The sequence below is a fragment of the Mustela putorius genome, unplaced genomic scaffold (assembly GCF_011764305.1).
Source record: "Mustela putorius furo isolate JIRA1106 unplaced genomic scaffold, ASM1176430v1.1 tig00003850_pilon_pilon_pilon, whole genome shotgun sequence".
Lineage (NCBI taxonomy): Eukaryota > Metazoa > Chordata > Mammalia > Carnivora > Mustelidae > Mustela > Mustela putorius.
This window is the reverse complement of record NW_025422002.1, coordinates 4,609,004-4,617,828: the sequence shown is the minus strand read 5'-3', so window position 1 is coordinate 4,617,828 and position 8,825 is coordinate 4,609,004.

Genomic DNA, 8,825 nt, shown 5'->3' with positions numbered 1-8,825 from the left:
AATGCCCAATAATATTCCCCAACATCTGTATCATCTTACATTTCCACCAGCGACATACAAAACTTTGACTTCATTGTATCCTGGCTAACACTTTTTATTATTTTTCCTTCCTTCATATGCAGTGGTCTCCACATGGCACAAACAACAGAATCTTATTATAATACTGACCTACGTGCATGCACATAGATGAAGTAGAAAAAGACAGCAGGGATTGATTAGTGGAAAATGCTCACAAGGAACTTCAGGGATACATACTGAGCACTTAATAATCAGAGGATGACAGTGGATATTTCAAACTCACCTTGGCCTTCATTTCCCTTTGTGTTATTTCCTTATGTACTGCTTATGCTTATATCCTACATTTCCTTTTATAGATAGTGCCGTAGAGTAATATTCTCCAATTTTTTTAATTCTCCAATTTTTTTAGAATATTTTTCTAGAGTTCTTTTGTGATTATAGTATAAATTAAGATCCTTTATTTTTCTGGGGCTTGTTCTGTAGATGTTTTTCGTCTTATCTGTGATACTTGGATATTAAACATCACAGGGGGTGTTCCAAAGCTAGGTTTTATAAACAACATCAATGTATTATAAGCCCCTGTCCTTATCTGGGGCCTTTTGCAGATAACAGATAAGGCCATTTATCTCAAATTGCCAAGAATCCATAGCAAGAAAGTAACAGTCTAAGATGAGGTTCACAGAGAGACATCAAAGTGTGATTTTGCCTCTTCCAATAATAGTCTTCGTTGCTTACTTAATGATTGAATTGCTGTGGCAAAGAAGAGGGTGTTTGCTGCTCTGGGAGGAAATTAGGAAATAAGCTGCAGTTTGGTGATATAATAGAGGCCATTAGTGTTCCTCCTTCTGTGTTGGATGCACACCAGCCTGAGGTATAGATACCTATACCTATATCTCTTTGCCCGAAGGCTTTTCTCACCTTAGTTCACTTACCCGCCACCAGGCCAGAAATACTGGAGAATTAACACTCCAGGAATAGTCCCTAACCAGTGAGTTGGTATTATGTGTTAGTTTCCTCTTCCTGCTATAACCAATTACTACATACTCAATGGCTTAAAACAATACAGATTTATTATCTTACAGTTTTGGACATCAGAAGTCCAACCGTGGTCCCACGGGGCTTAAGTCAAGGTATCAGCAAGGCAGTGTTTTTTCTAGAGGATCTAAGGGAAAAATCTATGTCCTTACTTTTTCCATCTTCTGGAATTATTTGCCTTGCAGCACCATTTCATTTTGACCTCTGCTCCCATGGCCATATTTTCTTCTCTAACTCTGATCCTCCTGCTTTCCATTTATCATGACCCTTCTAATTACTTTGGGTCTGCCTGGATAATCCAGGATCATCTTCCTACACCACTATCCTTAACCTAATCCCGTCAGTGAAATCCCATTTGCCTTTTAAGGTATACAGGCTATGGGAATTAGGATGTGGATATCTTTGGGCGTCATCATTTACCTCACTGTATAAACATCCTAGTTTCCTCACTCATTGAGTGCGAGAACTCTAAGCATATGTTCTACACAGTGCCCAGAGTTTCCCAGTGGGATTGAACTCTAGCTATCCACGTTGGTTACTAGTTCAATGATAACCTCTTTTTTAGTTTTCTTCCATTTCGTGTTTCACTGCTCCCCTATTTCCTGGAATATTCTCTCAGATTCAGATACTTGCATTCAAGTCTCCTTCTTGTAGCTCAGTTCTTTAGCTTCTGTAAAACCTTAGGAGAATGAGTATCTTTGAATTCTCCAAGAATGATGGGAACAAATTAAAAGGATACAAGAAGAAGCTTGAAGGAACTCCCACTGATCAAATTGGGGACAAATGGAGCATTAAAATAAATATTGATCATAAAGGATTGCAACCTATTGATAAAATATGAATCCATGAATCCATTGACAAATAAAAGTAACAACAACAAACAAAAAGTGGAAACTCTTCATTATGGTCAAATGTAATAAATGTGAAGGGAGGACAGAATTATAAATCATTATTTGGCAAATGCAGTAATGACTGATTCAAGCAAGATTATTCAATAGATGCTAAAACCAGGGAGTGAAAGTGGGAATAACAGAAGTTAACATAAACTCACAGTATTTTCCTACAAGATCACTATAAAGGGTAAATGAGTAACTATATGGTGAAAGAACCTGTTAGAAATTACCTTAACCAAATGATCTGATTGTTTAAGGCGGTATATTCATAGCATGTGCCTTCTGATATAGTGAGAAGAGCTCAACATCTCTTCTATGGCATTCCAGCCCAAAGTGTGTAGCTTGGATCTAATCATGAAGAGAGGGATGTTTTATAAAACGTTCTATTCAAAATTGTGCGTGTCATGAAATGTAAGGAAAGATTAAAGAACTATTCCAGATTAAAGATGTGAAAAACTAAATGAAGCATGTGATCTTGGATTTTTTGTTTCGCTCTAAATAATATTATTAGGACAACTAGAAAAATCTGAGTAAGGGCTATAGATTTATAGTATTTTATCAACATTAAATTGTCTTGATTTTGTAAATTGGGCTAAGATCATGTACTAGAATATTCTTATGTTTCTATGTTTAAACTACCTAAAAGAATATTCTGATTTTTAGGACATGCATACTGAATTATGTAAGGATAGAAGAACATCACATCTGAAACTTAGCCACTAAAACAGTTCAGTAAAGGAGGGTTGGGATATAAAACATATATAATAAAATGTTCTCATTTGGAGAATCTGGATAAAAGTATCCGGTAATTCTTTGTATTATTCTTGCAACTTTCATATATGACTTAGTCATGAGAAAATTTTAAGTTGGAAAAAAAGTATAAGGGCTTTAAATCATTGAGTCATTGCCCTGCTTACCTGCAGGCTGCTATTTTGTCATTATAAATAAAATGTCCTCAGCATTCCTTTTTTAAAAAAAATATTTTAGTTTAGTTTAGTTTTTAAAGATGTATTTATTTATTTTAGAGAAAAAGAAAGAGAGAGTTTGAGCAGGGGGAAGAGCAGAGAGGGAGGGAGAAGAGAAAGTAAATCTCCAGCAGACTCCCCACTGAGCATGGAGCCTAATGCAGGGCAGGCCCCATCCCATGACTTGGAGATTATGATCCTGAGATCATGACCTGAGCTGAAATCAAGAGGTGGATGCTCAGTTGACTGAGCCACCCAGGTACCCCTAAAATGTCCTCAGCATTCTTAAGTCACAATGTTTCTTTCTTCCCTGTGTCCCAAGGATATGTTCACTGTTGAGTAGAGTTTCTGATACCTTTAACAGAGCACTGGATTTAGAATAAAAAACCTGTAATTTGAGTTCTGGCTCAATAGTTGTGAGACCTTAGAAAAGTCATTTTAATTTCCTTGGCTTCAAACCATGTCTGGAATTTTAAAGGTTTGAATTATGTGATTCTTCTTCATCCCTTCCAGAACACTCTATGAGTCTCTCATGTCCTTTGAATATTTAAGTAGCTGAATCTATTCTTCGGGATGTGGTTCATGATGACTCTGCCTTATAATAAATTCCACTCAATGTGGCTACTATGAATTTCCATCACAGGAATTTCCAATGTAAGGTTATTTGTTTGTCTGTTGTTGTAAGGAGGATAAAGCAAGCTGAAACATTCAACAAAATTATTCAGTTTGTGATTCCATTTTACTAGATTTCTCACATAGGAAATTTTATAAGTTTAGGTAAACAAACTTCATATTAATGACTATTGGGAACAATTTTCTTGGTGTAACAGATAAGCCCTTTTGCTGAGTTGGGATTAAGCTGGTTTGCTTCCAGAACCTCCAGGCATGCGTGAGTTGCCAACTTATGCTGAAGGATAGAATGAATATTCTAGCGGAAAAAGCTAGGAACAGGGGCCCTGAGCTCAGCTACAGCATCAGCCCTGGAGCTGCTTTGTTCCTTGATATTTGGCTGGTCATTGCCCTTCCTCTTTCTTAAATAGATGTAATGAGGCTTGAACCTCTCTCTTGCCTCTCAGGAGTGCTGCGGTGATGAATGAGCATGCCATCTGCAAACTGCTGTGAGTCCTTTGCTAGGGAGATATTTAAGTAACAAAGCATCCTCATCAGAGTACAGTTAGCTCTCACTACAAAGCCAACACCAAGGGATTTTTCATATTAGCGTGATCTAGATTGTACTGTAGCTAGTCATGCAGGAAGAAAGGAATGGACTGCTCTCTGCTACACCAGTTATTCTTATCTCAGTCTTTTTTTTCTTCATAACACATATCATATGTGTAATTAATTAACATATTCTTTAACTTAGTTATTCAACTCAGCTTTGTTCTTGTGTCCCCAGTGCCCAGCAGGGTGCCTGACAAATAGTAAGTGTTCCATAAAGACTTATTAAGTGGTCAGTGAAAGAATTATGTAATACATGATACAATCTTGCTATTCCTTTACGACAGGATTTGAGCTTTCACATTCCAATAACCAAATAGGCAATTTCCCATTTCTGTGGTTTTAAATATACTAGTTATGAACAAGAAATAGTTGACACATGATACCTAATAAGTGGGCCTCTCATACAGCTGTGGGAACCTCTTGAAGAGCTTTAGCCTGTATAGTTGGTAGCAGTAAAATGGATAATACAGAACGTGGGTTCTTTTTGGTTTGGAACGTAATTTGTATTATCTCTATTTTTCGGTGAAGAGGCTCTCAAATTTTATTTTGTTAAGTTGCTATAAAAAGTGCATCAATTTTATGTAAGTTTTGATAAGCTAAAACACTACGGAAGGCAGAAAGGTGGTGAGGAAGCAGTAGGGATACAACTTGGGATTAATCACTTGCCCTGGATAATTCCCAACCAGTACGCTTCTTCTATGGGTGATTGACTTTTGCTTCTATACAGCTTTAAAAGATGAGACAGTCTGTGTGTTTAACCTTTTAACAACCACCTGTGAGGATTTGAGTCATCTGTCCCTATAGCTTTCATTGTTGTGGTGCCCAAAGCCTGATGACCTGAAGCCATGCATGAAATGGGGGTGAGGAAAGATGGGGGACTCTTTTAGTGACTGCATCAATTCCTTAATGGTAGCTGAGACTGGGAAATAGCCGTTGTTCTCGAAAGCTGTACTCTCTGTATAAATTCTAGGGAGATCTTTTTGTATTTATTTTGGACACACGATATATGGTCACAGATCCCTTTGTCTTCCTGAAGAATGATGTTAATTATGACATTTTCATTGTTCAGAACCTTTCACAGCTCTCCCACACTTGCAGAATAAAGTCTCAGGCTTTAACTCTGGCACTCAGTTTTTCTCCTAATCAAATTTTAGGATAGTGCTGTGGTTATGAGCATAGATTCTGGAATTAAATATCTGATTCTGCCTCTTGGGCGACCTTGGGTACATTGCTTAACCTATTATCTCATGAGAAAATAATGGAACCCAGCTCATGGGGTTGTTTTGAAGATTAAATTAAATTATGCATATAGAATGCTCACTATTGTGCCTAGAACACTACAGAGGCTCAATAAAAGCTCATTTTTACCACCTCTCTCTCCTGATCCAGCAACTGAACTAATTACTGTGGCAAGCACTATTGCAAGTACCCCATAATTTACATTTTCTTTAAATGTCTTTGCCTCATGCTTTTCTTTTCTCCTTCCCCATTTTCCAAGTTCAAGTGTTCTTCATTCTCTGATGCCCTGTCACAGTGCTGCCTTCTCTCTAAATGCATCCACGCATGTAATTCCTACTTTTTGCTCTCCACAGTTTTAAGTGATCTCTCCTTTCTCTAAATTCCCTTGACATTTTTTTCTGAGTTTGAAAGTGGGTATCCACTTGAATCAAGGATGCTCTTCTGGATTCTCACTTAGGTAGTTGAAATCTGGAGCAAATTTCTTCCTTTCTCATGCATCTCAAGGGTGAAGTAATGTCAGTCCTTCCTAGCATGCTACTTGACCCTAACTATAAACACACCCTTCCTGTGATCATGTCCAGCATATAGTACATGCTCAATATGTATTCAGGGAAAGGATCTTATGGAATGAAAGGAACTTTTTGGGGCTATTACCTGTACCACTCCAACAGAAGATCTCACTTCAGCCTAAATTGAAATTCCTCAGGAAGTGTGTATAGTAAGATTCTGAGAGCCTTTGAGCTTTGAGCCTGGGAGGATTTGGTGACACGTCAGATACAATTTATGATTCATGAATTTAAGTTGGTTTTGGGGATTCAGTATGAGAGAGCTGAATCTTTTTGGATTAATAGTTCTTTTCTCTGTGACAGCTATCATTTACAGTCATGGCCCAGGGTAAAAACCACTGCATGGGAAGCAGAGGGCTTTGGTATTTGAAAAGATTATGATGGATTATTTCTGTCTTGCCATCTTTTTCCTTCCCAAGATGGCAGAACAAAATTAAGTCCCCCTGTATTTTGAATAAATGTCTCTTTTTAAGAAGAATAGAAATGGCCTTAGGGAGGTGCTGCCTATGGTTATGCTTAGCACACTGATTTGCACAAGATGTTGAGGTAAAAACAGAAAGAAACGTTCCACATATAGTATAGGAACCAAAAGTAAGATTTTCATAACAAGGACTATATATCACTGCAGATTATTCATCCTTGACAGACTAAATTAAATAAACCTGAGGCAATTATCCTGATAATGCAAGGTAGGAAGATCTGGGGGCAAATCTTGGTTTTCCTATTTCTGAAATTCAGTTTCAGTTTTTCCACTTACTGGTTGGGAGATCTTGGCCAGGTTGATATCTTTTTAAGTTTCTCCAACTATAAGAGAAGGGTGTTAAAACTAAATTGTCTCTGTTCCTTGAACATTCATTTCTCACTAAGCCTCCATGAGATGCCATCAGGTCAGAGGCACCCATTTGATGAAAGAGGAAAGCAAAACTCCCTTTATATGTCATTGGGAAGAAAGAGTTCATAGTGACAGCTGGCTAATTGTATGTACCCATCTAAGCAAGCCTCCCATCCATGCAGGACTGTTGGGAGCTAAATTGTATACCCCCCAAAATCATATAGTGGAACCTAACCCCCCAGTATACTTCAGAATGAGTCTGGATTTGGAGACGGGGTCTCTAAAGAGGAAATTAAGTTCAAGTGAGGTCCTTTGGGTAAGCCCTAATCAATTCTGACTGCTGTCCATATAAAAAGACAAAATTGGGACACGGACACACAGAGAAAGAAGACCACGTGCCTAAGTGCTCAGTCCTTGACACAGAAGTTGGACATATATTTACTCATTATTTGGTTGGGGAGGAGAGGAGAAAACAGCCATGAAGATGCTGGAGGTTCACTAGTGAGTAAGGGCAATGTGATCGCTCCCCTGTATTTATCTTCTGGTGGTACGTGAGGCCAGCAGCCTTCATGATTGCTGAGAAGGGAAAACAGACCAATGAGAGAAGGCATAGCAGGCTGAACTAATTTATCCCGAGGGTTTGGGGAAGGCTTGTCTAAAGAAGCTGCAAGGAGAGAGGGAAGAATAAGTAAGGAAAGAGGAGGAGGTATTTAAGGCAGGGAGAGGCTATCCTATGTGAAGGTGGGAAGGTTTGACCAAGGATCTGAAAAGCAGTATAGTGTGGCGCAGTGCTGAGAGCAAGAAGCAGGAATGTGAAAGTTGAATCTAGTGAGTTAGAAAGATCAGCAGCTTAATGCTTTTTATAAGAGGAAGAATCCCAGACTGCGGGCTCTTCTAGACCCTATCATTCATTCTCTAATCTCTGAGAGGAATAGCCAAGGGATGCTCATGCCAACCACGTGCATTTTTATAGAATTCATGGGGAGAACTTTTGCTCTGGATTTTCCTTTTCATATTTCCTGGGGAACTGGCTGGTGCAACTTAAATGAAATGTAAAAATTAGGAAATTTCCTCCACTCTTCCAGGTCTGACTTGAAGTTCTCCCCACTCCCCAGAGTACACTTTGCCTGTGAAGGATGGTATCCAAATGAGAGAAGGGTTAGAAGTAATTGCAGGAGCAGTAGACAGTTTTGTTTTGAGAAAATGAGAAATGGAGAGGGAAAAGATCAGTTTAAAAGGCTCTTCTTTCAGGCAACTTTAAATTGTCCTTTCTCCAGTCCTGCCATGGTTGCATGGTACAGAGTTTTTAGGGAGGGAAGAGGGAGGGAGGTGTCTGTCTGCACTCTGCCTCTACAAAGCTTTCTGTTCCTAGTGTCTATCATTTCTGCAGTGGCTACAGGGTCTTTTCCCCAATTCCTCCCTTAGTATCATTACTCTTCCCAAAACTCCTCCCCAACGGGGTCATTGGCAGTTATGGAATGTGTGAGAGATTGGGTATGAATCCCTGCTAGTCTTTAAAGTGCAAAGTTTTTCTGGGGGAAAACAAAGTGCTGTTGTGAATAAAGCTTTCAGAGTTTGGGGATTGGGAAAGTGTATTTCACTAAATTATAAAAATATGCATTCATCTGCATAGGGAGTATTTGAGGCTACCATACCTACTGAAAAATTGTTAGATGTCCAGAAAATGTGAACTGTTGTGTCGTGTGTTCAGAATAGCACCTTGGGGGCCAAACACAAATCCCAACACAACATTTGTGGATCATTAGGAGTGGCTCAGCCCCACCAGATGTCCTGGGTTACACGATTTCCATAAACTTGGACTGAAGTTAGGGGAAAATTTCCCAGGCCTCAATACAGAAGGAAAAAAAAAAAAGGAAAGATGCTGTTTCTCAAATCAACCCAATGCCAGCTTGCTCTCTGTAGCAGTCTAAAAATCTATTACTAGACAAAACAAAATCTAACTAGAAAGATGAATCTGCTTCTAGCAAAAACTTGTTATTCACTCCAAAGTCAAAGTTATGAATGACTTCATTCATTCAATAAAGCTCTATTGACT